Source organism: Marmota flaviventris, chromosome 16 (assembly GCF_047511675.1).
Source record: "Marmota flaviventris isolate mMarFla1 chromosome 16, mMarFla1.hap1, whole genome shotgun sequence".
NCBI lineage: Eukaryota > Metazoa > Chordata > Mammalia > Rodentia > Sciuridae > Marmota > Marmota flaviventris.
This window is the reverse complement of record NC_092513.1, coordinates 58677559-58691743: the sequence shown is the minus strand read 5'-3', so window position 1 is coordinate 58691743 and position 14185 is coordinate 58677559. Positions and strand designations below refer to the sequence as shown.

The window sequence follows — 14185 nt, the reverse complement described above, 5'->3', positions numbered from 1 at the left end:
TTCTGGCACAAAGTTTCTGTAGCTGGTGGAATTGCATTTCTTGCCTTGGTACTTCCTTTTCCCCTTTTTCATTGTGTTTATTTCAAATTCAACCCAAAACTGTACCAGCTATCTGAGTGGATGTCTCTGAAGAGTCTCCCAGGACAGAGGGCTTATTTCCCCTAGTGGGGAGGTGGCCCTCAATCTCCCCTCGTCTCCCAGGTTTCCTTGGCTCTGGCCTGTGCTTGACTCCTGTTTGACAGAGAGTGGCATCTACTGCTTGCTGGGACGGGGACATAGGAGGCCAGATACAGAACTGTGCCCCTGATGTAGGTTGATCATTGGGCCAGGGGCAGAGTTTCCTTCAGAGTGCTGCCTGAGTGCTGCATTGGGACATCAGATGCAGCGTCACTACTGAGTCTCTGTATGGAGCTTGTTGTCCTTCTCTGGATGCTCTTGAGAGCTGTGTGGCCCTCGTGTTCTGAGGTTGACATTAATCTGTGCCTGGCCTTGGGTCTCTTTTCCATCTCTAAGATGGGGCACTGACAGGTCTCAGCCGGAGATTTAGTCTTAGAGCTCTAGGGCGTTCTCCTGAATTGGTTCATTGTGCTTTCCCTCTTGCAGGGTGCACATCAACAGCTTCTGGGCCTCCTGGCATGGTTGCCTGACTCCCATGATATCTCTCCTGCTTGGGCTTCGCTTCCTAAGCCTCCTAACCTCCTCCTGCAGTCTGGACATTAACTTTTCATGTCAGCTCCCGCATACACTGAATTTAAAGGCACTCCCTTTTTCCTTGAAAGATCTGTCCATTTATGTACTATGCTGTTCTCATGGTTCATGATTACAGTATGTTTTATTTCAGAGATTATTGGTATTTTTAAAGGTTTTCTTTTTCTTTTCCTTGCATATTTTCCAGTTTCATCCAAGTTGCTTTTTTCTGTTAGTTTGTTTTTCTTTCTTTCTTTTCTTTTCTTTTTTGTATGCTTGGGATAGAACGAAGGCTTTCCTTTTCTTTTTTTTACGTGGTGCTGAGGATCAAACCCAGTGCCTCACATGTGCTAAGCAAGCAGTCACCAGTGAGCTACAATCCCAGCCCAAACCTAGGCTCTGTGCTTGCCAGGTAAGCACTCTGCCACTGAGCTACACCAGCCCTGTTGAGGTTTTTGGTATCTACTTCCCGCTTTAAAGCTTTTCCTATTCTAGTTGGAGATTTTTGTTTGTCTGTGTCTATGAAGGCAGTCTCCACAAATGGATTGATAGGTTGAGTGCTTCTGGGCCAAGGCCCTTGGGGTTCTGTGGCTGCCCCTAAATTGACCTGGTCCTTGAGGGCTTCTCTTGAGGGCTGATCATATTTGCAGCCCCTGCCTGCAGCCAGGTTTCTGGAGCCAAGAGGGAGAGGAGGAGGAGGAGTCTCTGCTTTACTTCTGCTTTCCTGCCTTGGTGGCTATGTCGTCCTCTTGGTTCTTAGATTGAATAATCCCTGTCCTCTGGAGCTGCCCAAGACAGGTGTGTGTTTAGAAGTAGCCTCCAGGCCTAAGAGCCCTGCAGGTGGTCCTTTCTGCCCCTTGCCAGGTAGAGAGCAGCCCCCATCTGCCTCCATGTTGGAAGTGGACTCTCACCAACTGCTTCTTAAACAGACTTGGAACCCAATTCCAGTTCCCTCTCTGCCTCTCCCAGTCTAGGGAGCTAGGCCTGGCTGAGCTTATGTCTGCTGTGGCCTAAGGTTCCGTATTCTCAGGCCCCAAGTGTCTTTTGCCACTGGTGTGGCTGTCTTTCCACTTCCCAGCTTGTATTGCTATCGGGCTCCTTTTCTACTCTCCTCGTTCCTGCTGATTCTGATCTTTCAAAAGTAATTTCTAATCTGCCACTGGAGTGGGATTTGGGGGGGGGGGGATAAATGTGTGTTTCCAACTGTCCCCTCCATACAAGAGCTTACAGTCTATTTTTAATTATTAAAACTGATGAGCAAGCCCAAGGCAAGATGGAGGGGAGGAGGGATGAATTCTTACTGAAACAAAAATCCCAGCAATGATATTCGCTTAAAGAAATGGTTTTCTTAAAGAAATGATTAGAAATTCTACGAAAGTAAAATAAGATGACTAGCAGTTTAACTTCCATATTTCCTATGGTTTCCCAAGTGGACTTTGGAGAGATTGAAGCAAGACACTCAGAAGATCTGAACCACAAAAGACTGAATGAAGCCATGAGGGTGAGCCAGCCGGCATCCTCAGCCTGCAAGCAGATGACGCACTACAACCTAGACTGTGAGGTCCAGGAAATGGCTGCAAGGATAGACTCGCTGATGGACAGCCACATCTTCCAGATCTTCTGGGAAGAAGCTGCAGAGTCATTAAGCTATCCCCAAGGAGAATCTGAAAGACGAACCCTTGTGCTTATAGAGGCCTATGAGTACTTGTACTCGCCTTGTTACCAAAAGTTCATGAAATTGTATCAGGATCTGAAGTCAGGAGAGGTCACCATTGGAGAAATCAATGTCATCTTCAAGGACTTTGTAGATAAATACAATGACCTGACTTTCGACCTCCAGATCATGTGTAAAGTAGACCCCCAGGCCCAGAGGGGCTGGATCTCAGAGCGTGTTGAACAGATCAAGGAGTACCATAGCCTGCACCAGGCAATCAGCTCGGCCAAGGTCATCTTGCAAGTCAAAAACAATTTTGGATTGATCGGTGACTTCAGTGTTATTTACACTTTAATAAACTTTGTAAGTTATTTTCTGGGGACTCCTGAGAGGTAGGGGCCTACCTCAGACTCCTTGGAAGCCCCAGGGCTTCTGGGAAGGTCAGTGTGGCAGCACCCTTCAAGGACTCTCATCTAGGTTGCACTAAGTCTGGAATATTCCAAGCCCTGGGTTTTTACCTTTGCTTGAGACAGTGTGACTGTTCCTTAGCTAGTAAATTTTCTTGAGTTGATATGAAAACCCAAAATTCGGGATAGAGAAACCATCCCTTTTCTAAAGGAATCTCATCTCTTTAGATTGTAAAAGCACAAAAGGAAATATTTTGTCAGCTGTCCAGGTACCTCTCCCTAGTTCTGGTGGAAATGCCAAATGGTACCTTGTTCCTGTTGTAACTCAGGCCTGAGTCTCTTCTTCCTATTTCTTAGCCTCAGGTTTCTAAGACATGTGTAGCCCATTTTTCATTAGAGACAGGTGTGATAATGCTTAGAATTTAGCACAGAGTATGGAAGTGTCCATACCTAAACTTGAACCCTTCGGTACATCTGTGAGTAACTCCCAAAAACAGAGAAGCCAACGACATGGACCTGGCAGGGCTATTGTGAGGAGCAGGTTTCAAAGTCCAAGTAAGCTTCCCCATAGGACCTTGGGTACCGGTGACAGTAGCTACTGCTGCCCAGCAAGGAGGGCTGTGGAGGTTATGCTATCCTTGGTGCAAGAGAGTGTCATGCTGTTGCCATAGCAGCTGCTGGTCCAGGCATGTGGGGGCGGGCCAGGCATGGGTAGTCTCTGATGCAGCCCACAGCAGAGCTTCATCTTGCAGATTGATGACTTCGAGGCCACCCTCCTTGAGACACTGGACCAGATCAGCCCACAGCATATCTGGGCTAAGAAGCTGCTGCAGGACATCAGCGAGCCCTGCTGCCAGTGTCTGGAGGAGCTGGCCCTGCAGAAGGAGCTGGTCAGCTGGCTGCACGAGGCCCTGGGAGGTATGGGGGGCACTTGACTTCAGTTGTTTGCCAAGTGGGGTTCCTGAGCTTGAGGGCACTCTGACTCATTCCTGTGTGTGTGCTTTAAGTGGGGGATAGTGTCTGCTTCCAGGCTCACAGTGGAGTCTGCATCAGGATGGCTTCTCAGGGTTCTGGTTAAAACTGTTTACTTTGCTGCTCTCTCCATCTGTGTTCGTAAGCATCTGGATTTCCTTTGCTCCTTCTAACTCATTCTGCCAGAGGCCTAGGTAAGCTCCTGCAGGCAGGGGGGCATTGCTGCTCTAAGCTTGTAGAAAATGTGCATTTCTCTTCCAGCCTAGCGCTAGGCAGCCTGCATGGTTGTGTGGACTAGATAGAGGCAGGGGAGGAGAGGTAAGAAAGAAAGTTCAAAGAGGTGGAGCAGGGGCAGAGGCCTAGAAGACCACCTCCTGCTGCCACTAAGGCTGTGCTGGCTCCAGCTCTCATCCAGAGCTATGCTGCTTCCACCTTGTACTCCTGAGTCTGCTTTGATGTACATTCTTTGATTAGTAATTAACCCTGGGGGAATTATCTCAGTTTTTTAAATAAGTAATTGTCCACATATTATTAACCAACTGAATCTGAATTGTTTAAGTGATGATGTTTGTGGATTAAAGGAAATAAGTTACACACAAGCCTAGAACAGTGCCTGAGACATTGTTTGGTAAAGGTTAGATGTTGGTCAGTGGTGTCATCATATGCTGCAAAAGAAAAGGTTCCCTGGTGTCCTAACTGAAGGCAGGAAGTATCACACATCCTAGGTGTTTACTTAGTGTCTGTTGATGGCTTCACGAAGGATCATGCTCCAGGTGAGACTTGTGCAGAATCCTGGAGTGGTCCTGTGCTGACCTGTCCTCTGCCCCAGGCATCACCGAGCTCCAGGTGTTTGTGGACCTGGCCTCCATCTCAGCTGGAGAGAGTGACATTGACGTGGACCGGGTGGCCTGCTTCCATGATGCTGTGCAGGGCTATGCGTCCCTGCTGTATAAGCTGGACCAGAAGGCAGGCTTCAGCGAGTTCATGGAACAGTTGAGAGAACTCTGGAAGGCTCTGCAAAACGACCCCCATCTGCCCCGTAAATTGGTGAGTCTTGTTCCCGGTTCCAAGGCATGGAGGTCCTGCAGCCCTGGGGAGCAGCTGTGCTTGGAGGGCACATGGGCATGGAGGCATGGAGGCAGCCATTTAAACTGATGTTTAAAACCAGCTTTTCTTCACATATGGAAATGCTTTCTTTGTCTTGGGTTGGAACGGGAGCTACAGAATTGCATGTCAAGAGCAGTCTCCACCCTACAGGACAAGTGTGGAAAGAGCATGGTAGGAAGTGTGCAAAAGGGTGTGCAGCAGTTTTCTCTGAATGGTAGTAATTTTCCATTTGTTTGGTTACTTTTGAGTATTTTTCACAATTAATATTGATTTTTTTATCAGAAAAAAAAAAACACTTAAGTTAACTGCCTGTACCAGCATCTGAGTAAACGTACACTCATAACTTGCCCAACGAGAAGAGATGTCCAGAAGCCTGCATCAGCCTTGGGACAATCCTGTGTGTGGTTGGAGGGTGGGGAGATGGACAGAGAGAGCAATTTGCAGTTTCATTTTTCTGCTAGAAGCTGACGTTCTGTTGCAATTTTTCAAGTTCTTCGGGTCATGCTCAGGGACCATGGCAGGACATTAAGATTTTAGGGCTCCTGTTCAGTCAAGCATCTCTCCTCAGAGGGCCTTTATTCTGGGAACCTAACAGGATGGTGGCATTTCACTTGGGAGTGTGGCCTGTGGCCATCCACCCAATCATCCATAAGTGCAGGCCACGTGCACTCCAAGTGTCAGCTAGGAACCAGGCACCAGTGCAGCTACACTGAGTGGCCAGGGTCCTTGGGGACCAGGCAGGGTCCTGAGGACCAGTCAGAGGCACCTGAGACAGCCTCAGGCACTGGATGAGCAGCTACACCCAGAGCCCTGGAGGAGAGTGGCTGGAGTTTGCCCAGCAAGGGCAGAGGCAGGAGGAGGACATCCAGGAAGATAGTCATTCGAACCCTGGTCCATGTTCTCTGCTTTTATCCCAACAGCGAGATTCTGCCAGGAACTTGGAGTGGCTGAAGACAGTGAAGGAAAGCCACGGATCCATTGAGCTCTCGTCCCTGTCCCTGGCCACAGCAATCAACAGCAGAGGCATCTATGAGATCAGGGCATCCACAGGTGACCAGAAGGTGAGCTCTCCCAGATTCCAGGTGCAGTGTTGGTGGCATGCGTTGGCCTGCTGCAGAGTCAGGGTTTCAGCCACCAGAAAATGGCCTTTAAACATGTTGTGCCTCCCAGATCTCCCCAGATGCCATCCTGAGCCTGATCCTCCCTGGGGGTCACAGTGACCTGGAGCCAGATCGCTCTTACACTTTGGAAGAGCTGAGGGATCTTTTAAACAAGCTGATGCTGATGTCTGGCAAGAAAGACCACAAGAGTATGGAAGTGGAGAGGTTTTCTGAGGTGAGCAGATGCCCTGTTGCCTCAGGCTGGGCATACTCACTGCCCTGCTGCTTGCAAAGGGGAAGGGGCAGGGGTTGGCCTCCGGTGGACAGACTGGCTCCAGAGAGTGGAGCTTGTGGGTCTGCAGGGTGCACCTTGCCTGGAGCCACATCTGAGGTGGGACAGGCCTTGGAGGCATCAGCTCCTCCTTAAGAACTTCAGAAGGTTCTGTCACCATTGGTGGTTAATCAGCTGCATTTAGCAGGAGGTGACCAAGTAGATAGATCTTAAAAGGAAGCACAAATGTCTTTGTTTACTCTGTAAATTGGTAAAGTCAAACACGTCAAGATTCTAATGGGCACTCTTCTTCAAAACTAAAGTAATCAAGCCAGGTGTGGTGGCACATGCCTGTAACAGCAGTGACTCAGGAGGGAGTCAGGAAGATTGCAAGTTAGAGGCCAGCCTCAGCAACCTAGTGAGATTCTGTCTTAAAATAAAAAAGGGCTGTGGACATAGCTCAATGGTAGAACACCCTGAGTTCAATCCCTAGTACCAAAAAAAAAAAAAAACCTGAAATAATTGTTGACACAGGTTGTTGGTTTTTGTAAAAATCTCTCTCTCTCTCTCTCTCTCTCTCTCTCTCTCTCTCTCTCTCTCTCTATATATATATATATATATATATATATATATATATATAGATAGATAGATATAGATATAGATAGATAGATATAGATATACATATACATATAGATATCTCCTGTTATAGGTTCTTTCCTTACAGTTTGTTTGTACTTCACAATTGACATTTTTTCCTCCAGTGCAGCCATAGAGCCAGGTCCTGGCACATACTAAGTAAGTGCTCTACCACTGAGCACAGTCCAGCCCACATCAACATTCTTATCTGCAACCTGATCTCTTCCTGAAGGTGGCTGCCCTCTCCCTAGGCTTTTTGTGTTTCCCAGTGACCCTGTGGGAGGAGTGAACCCAAGCCCCTTGACTTAGAACCCATGTGTGTCTAGATTGGCACGTCCTTCTTCACTAGCTCACTGTGACTTCTGCCTCATGCCCCTGTTTCCCGCAGTTATTCTGCCATGTGCAGCGGCTCATACAAGCCTTCCTGAACCTGTACTCTGCAGGAAACATGCTGTTCCGGACCTGGACTGCCAAGGTCTACTGCTGCCCCGGGAATGGCATCTCCATCTGCATGGACTTCCACTTGGAGTTGGTAAGCCAACTGGCAGAGAGTGGGGACGTCACCCAGCTCCTGGAAGCCCTCTGCAGGCAGATGGAGCACTTCCTGGATGACTGGAAGGAGCTGGTGAGCAGAAAACGCAGGGAGCACTTTTACCTCAACTTCTACACGGCCGAGCAGCTGGTCCTCCTGAGCACCGAGCTCAGGAAGCAGAGTCCCAGCAAAGCTGCCCTCATGATGCTGTCCTTCATCAAAGACAACTGCACCCCAGCTGACGTCTTAAGGGCCACCGAGGGGTTCAATGAGGCCCCCAGACACCACGTGAGGACAATGATGGAAAAATTACCTCCATTGCAATCTGCTGAGATCAGCCTGGTGACCAAGCTGAGGGCCATCATGGAACAGTCCCTGGAGAGCATGAGTGTCTTTCTGCCTGGCTGCCTGGACCTGGAGGCCCTGGGCCATTGTCTGGCTTGCCTGGCCAGGATGGGCAGGCCTCCTGTGGAACGGTCACTCCCCTTGGGCCTGCAGGCTGGCCAGCCCAACCTGGTCTTATGTGGCCACTCTGAGGTGTTGTTGGCTACCTTGGCCATCTACATGCAGGCCCCAGGCCAGCCCCTGCCCACCTTCGATGAGGTGCTACTCTGTACCCCGGGGACCACATTTGAGGAGGTGGCCCTGTTCCTGCATCGCTGCCTGGCCCCGGTTTCCCAGGGGCACAAGGTCTACAGCCTGCTGTTCGCAGATCAGCTGAGCTATGAGGTGGCCTGCCAGGCAGAGGCCCTCTTCCGCAGCCTGTGCACACAGTGTCCCCGGGAGGACTACCAGCTGGTGCTGGTCTGTGATGCGGCACGGGAATGCTGCTACCTGCCCTCAGCCTTCAGCCAGCACAAAGTCCACCTCATCCCCCAGGCACCCCTCCATGCCATCCAGGACTACCTGGCACATCACTACCAGGTCCCAGCACAGACCCTGTCCGCAGCAGCTGTGTTCAGAGACCAGATGTGTGTGGGGATCGTGGCCTCGGAGAGAGCCGGAGTTGGTAATGAGAACACTGGGGTGGGCAGGCAGTCTCTCAGGGTTTCCCAATGACCCCTGCCTCTGCAGCAGTGGGCACCTCAGATGACACCCCTCTGCAGGTGGGAAAGTGAGTCTCAGGAGGGTCTGACTGCCTACAGTCAGTACTTCCTCTAGAAGGGGCCCCCTTTCCACCCAGGTTGCAGTTCCTGGGAGCCCAGCTCCTCCTTGGATGGACTTCTCTGCAGGTCACTTTTTTCTTGTGTAAACCCTTGACCTTTTCTGGGTCGCATTAGTGTGAGCAGAGGAGGCACAGCTGCTCTGGCTCCAGGAGAAGAGTGCTTCGCACCCTCCCTTCAGTCACTGACATGTGTCCTTGGAAAGAAGTGGTGACTTCCATTCTGTTGATTTCATCCCATGAACATCACTGTGCCCTGTCAGGACAAAACCTGCCCTCCCCTCCCTGCTCGGGACATACCTCTGCTTTTACATTATTACACTTCCACTGCTGTCATCATGGAGAATGCCAGGATGCTGAGTGGGTGACAGCTGGGGACTCTGGCTTCATGGTGGAGTTGTGCTCTATTCTGATATTCCCTTGCATCACTTTTGAATTTTACACAGAGAAGTAACTGTTTTTATTATTTTTAAACTGGATTTGCCCCAGGGGTGCCCAACCACTGAGCCACATCCCCAAACTTTTTTATTTTTTATTTTGAGACATGGTCTCACTAAGTTGTTTAGGGCCTCAGTAAATTGCTGACGCTGGTCTTGAACTTGCAATCCTCTTGCCACAGCCTCCCAAGTAGGTGGGATTACACGCAGGTGCCACTGCTCTTGCCTGAGATGTAATTTCTAATCTCTCTGGATTCTCTTCCTTTTGGTCCATAGCCTTGGGATCTCATTTCCTTATTTTAACATTACAGGGAAATCTCTCTATGTGAAGAGATTGCATGAAAAACTGAAAAAGAAGTTAAACAGTGAAAAGGTCCCTTTAAAGATTGTTCAGTTGACTGACACTCGGGTGGATGAGGGCCACGTCCTGGGCTCCCTCCTGTCTTTCTGGGATTCTCAGTATGGGAAAAAGCCCATGATATTCCACTTTGATGTGACTGCTTCGGTAAGTTCCCATATGGCAACCAAATGGCCACATCAGAAGGTGTAATTCCAAGGGCCCCACCTGCTTCTCCCTGTATGAAGAGTCTCTTCTTTCTACACCTACCTGTGGTCGATACCCTTCTCTCAAGGAACAAGACAGGAGGGTCCTGGGGGTTGGGAGAGATGATTGGCAATTGTTTATTTTTAAACCCATGGTTCTCTGTCTTTAGGTACAGTCTGGAACTTGGGTCTTTCTTTTCAAACTCCTCATTTTACAATACCTAATGGATACAAGTGGGAAAATGTGGCTTCGGAATCCGTGCCATTTATATATCATTGAAATTACAGAAAGAAATTTAGTGCAGTCAAGGAGGTCTTCAAAGCAGGTATGTACAAGGGCATTTGCAGGTGGTCATGGTACACTTTTGATTCTGTGGCCTGTGGCTTGGGGTGACACATCTTAGTTGTTTCCCACTTTTGCCTTAGAGGAGCAGCATGTACAGTGTCAGGGGAAATGCATGCTTGGGCTTAGAATTCAATGATGTCTGGAATGAGAATGCTCTTGTGTTGATTGGCAGCATCTTGGATTTGTCTGGATCTGTCAGATTGGTGCTGTGTGTCTGGGTTGAGTCCCAGCCATGCTGAGTGATGGGAGATTCCTCTGTTGACAGACACTGTCTCCTATGTTCACTGCCAGTGAACATGGCAGGGACACTTCGCTCATAGAAACCCATTAGCTGGTGGGAGTTCTATTGTCACACACTGTTTGTGCTTAGTGGAGAGATGGAGCCGCAGGATTGGAAATGGCTTCCTGGTTCATAATACAGCTGCCATAGTTGAGCTTTTGTAGTACCCTAACGTGCAGATGCCAGCCTCTGTGAACAATAGACTGCAGAAAGCCACATGTATTCAAGTGATTTTTTTTTTCATAAAGTCCCATCCAGGGTAGACTGCATGGAAGGTGTCTGCCAGGAAATCAAGTTCTAACTTCTACTTATGTCTCTCCTTTGCAGAATCCACATGTCCCCCAGTTCAGTTTTCTTGATATCTTCCCCAAAGTCACCTGCAGACCTCCCAGTGAAGTGATAGCCATGGAGCTGAGCCCTGAGAGGAGCGTCATAGAGCCTGGAATGGATGAGAGAGAGTTCCAAAGTGCCACTTTCCAAAGACCTTACCAATATTTAAAATGATTCCATCAAAAAGAAAACCTAGACACATTTCACTATCAAGAAGGCTCTGTTGAAGGTACCCCAGGGGAATGCATCCAGCACCTACTCATATACTGCGGGGTCATCAACCCCTCCTGGTCAGAACTCTGGAATTTTGCTCGGTTCCTCAACTGTCAGCTCAAGGACTGTGAGGCTTCTCCATTCTGCAATCCAGGATGTACTGAAGATGCTCTACGGGGCTTCAAGAACTTTGTGGTCACCTTCATGATCTTCATGGCAAGAGACTTTGCCACACCAACACTTCATACCTCTGACCAGAGCCCTGGGAAGCACACGGTCACCACAGATGGTGAAGATGAAGAAGAGGTCGCCCCCTTCACTCTCCGGAGGAGGTGGGAGTCAGAGCCTCACCCATATGTGTTCTTCAATGGTGACCACGAGACCATGACATTCATAGGCTTCCATCTCCGGCCCAATGAGAATGGCAGCGTTGATGCCATCAACCATCTCAATGGGAAGATAATCAAGAAAGATGTCATGACAGAAGAACTGTACATAAGGCTGTTGCTTCAAGGTGTGCCCTTCAATGTTGACTTTGATAACCTGCCCAGACACGAGAAAATCTTGAGACTCTTCCAGCCATTAGGAATTTCTTGGGCCCTGGACCCTGATGAAACATATGAGCTTACAACAGACAACATGCTCAAGATTCTGGCCATTGAGATGCGGTTCCGCTGTGGGATCCCAGTTATCATCATGGGAGAAACAGGCTGCGGGAAAACCAGGCTCATTAAATTCCTTAGTGATCTGCGGCGTTGTGGTGCCCAGGCTAAGACCATGAAGTTGGTCAAGGTTCATGGAGGAACAATTGCAGCCATGATCCACTCCAAAGTCGTGGAGGCTGAGAAAACTGCCTTATCCAATAAGGACCAACACCAGTTGGACACTATCTTGTTCTTTGACGAAGCCAACACAACAGAAGCCATAAGCTATATTAAGGAAGTCTTGTGTGACCAGACCGTGGATGGCCAGCCACTGGAGGAGGGCTCAGGCTTGCACATCATAGCTGCCTGCAACCCTTACAGGAAGCACTCTCAGGAGACCATCTGCCGTTTGGAGTCAGCTGGTTTGGGGTACAGGGTCAGTGCAGAGGAAACAGCAGACAGGCTGGGCTCCATTCCCCTCAGGCAGCTGGTGTACCGTGTCCATGCCCTGCCCCCGAGCCTGATTCCTCTGGTGTGGGACTTTGGGCAACTGAATGACACTGCTGAAAAGCTCTACATCCAGCAGATTGTTCAGAGACTGGTGGACCACGTCAGGATCAACAAGGAGGAGACTCGTGTGATCACGGAAGTGCTCTCTGCCTCCCAGAGGTTCATGAGGAACACTAAAAGTGAGTGCAGTTTCGTCAGCCTCCGGGATGTGGAGCGCTGTGTGAAGGTGTTCACATGGTTTCATGGCCGCAGCGAGATGCTCTTGGTGAAGCTAAACACCTTTCTCTGTGAGACCAGTGTCAGCAAAAATAATTTCAGGAGAGACTCCGTCCTCTGGTCCCTGGTGATGGCTGTGGGGGTCTGTTACCACACCTCCCTAAAGGAGAAGGAGTCCTACCGCAGAGCCATTTGCCGGTATTTTCCAGAACCATATGACAACACAGGGTCATCCTGGACGAGATCACACACGCACAGGATCTTTTCCTGAGTGGGGTGCCTCTGAGGAAAACCATAGCCAGGAACTTGGCTCTGAAGGAGAACGTCTTCATGATGATCATCTGCATTGAGCTGAAGATACCCCTCTTGGTGGGAAAGCCCAGAACCTCCAAATCTCTCACCAAGACCATAGTGGCAGATGCCATGCAGGGCCAGGCCGCACACTCCACTCTCTTCCGCAGCCTGAAGCAAGTCCACCTGGTGTCATTCCAGTGTAGCCCCCACTGCACCCCACAGGGCATCATAAACACCTTTAAGCAGTGTGCTCGCTTCCAGCAGGGGAAGGACCTGCAGAAGTACGTGTCTGTGGTGGTGTTGGATGAGGTTGGCTTGGCAGAAGATTCCCCCAAAATACCCCTGAAGGCTCTGTACCCACTGCTGGTACCCACTGCTGAAGCAGTAGCTGAGTTCTCCACATTCTTCCCTCCTGAAATGTAGCTGCAACCACTGGCTTTGCTTTCTTTCTGAGAGTAACTGTGGGGAAGACACTTCCTGCAAGGGCTCCTGTTCTGGGAAAGCACTTGGCTTAGCCCTGGCTCTCCCCAGTTCCATCCTTGGATGTGAAATCTGAGTCTTCAGAACCATGGGCTGTCTGTGTCATTGTCATCTATTGCTTTCCCCTCACTTCCCCCACCCCATCCTTTCTCATTTCTCCACTGTTGTTGCTGGGTCCACCCTAGATGCTACAATGGTTATCAGGAGAGACAGGACTTGGTTTAGCAGAGGTCTTTTGAACCATACTCCAACGTACCTCCTGGTCTCACATTCAGGGTCCTAACATATATGGGGACAGGACCTATGTATTCTGTTCCTTGCTGGCATCTCCTGGCACAGGACTCTCCAACAGGGAAAAAAATAAGACCCCTATATGTGTGCCTGTTGCCCACCCCAAATATGCATGTGGAATTGTATGGAATATCCCAGATAAATGATCACTCCTCTCACTGTTTTACAGCCATCCTGGTTTTCTGTATGGATGAACCCTGAAAGAGGAAACCTCTATTGGAAGAAGAGTGATGCCCAGCAGAGACCAATATTTATCTCCTTCAAGCCTAGTCAGCTCCTACATATTGGACAGGTTACTTTCCTTTGTGTATACAAATTCTGTCAGATCATCACTTCACCCATTTGTCTCTGGACAAGCAAATTCTAGAAGCCTGGAGAGAACTGCTTTGAAACCCTGTGCCATGACCTTGACCCTTTTAGATATCCACTTTGTTTATGGAAGCAGTGCTAAGGCCATGTGTATGTGTAAAAGTCCCCAGACTGAGTCACAGCCAGAGTTCCCTAGTCCTAGGTACTCCACCAAATGTCCAGTCATCTGTTGTGAAATTTAAGAGGCAAAGATTTGCAGGTGCAGACTTGCTAAGTTTACTCCTAGGAAATTAACCTACATTACTTGAAGGCTTTACATTCTCTCTATTGTGTGTTAGAGATAAAGAGCTATTTCCAGGCCTGTAGTCTGGGAACCACAACAGAGTGACCCTGGAACGAGTTCATGCTGACCCAGTGAACAGCTCAGTCCATCTGGTCTCCTAATGGTAGCCTGGTAGCTAGCATGGGAAGGCAGTGGCTTCCTGTCCGTGGCACTCTTTATGGCATCCAATTTCACTCTTCCAATTTTCTTGGCTCCAAACTTCAATTATTTTACAAATTTCTCTTTAGATTTATCATGCACTAATATCAGTTGGTTAGTGTATGCACAGTTTGTTCTAGAGGGGAAGACAGGTGACCATGGGCAGGGGCATGCAGCACTCAACAGCACTCTGTGGTTCCCCACCTATATACACAGCTGCAAGTTCTGTCTTGGCTGCTGCACTAGAAAATGGTGGAAGCAGATGTGGAGTTGAAAGACACTG

General features: G+C 49.1%; 1 pseudogene; it reads left to right on the top strand.

The window, feature by feature from the left end:
- The window catches only part of LOC139702161 (E3 ubiquitin-protein ligase RNF213-like), a 38868-nt pseudogene extending 26104 nt beyond the window's left edge, over positions 1 to 12764 (top strand).
- The last annotated feature ends 1421 nt before the right edge of the window (positions 12765 to 14185 follow it).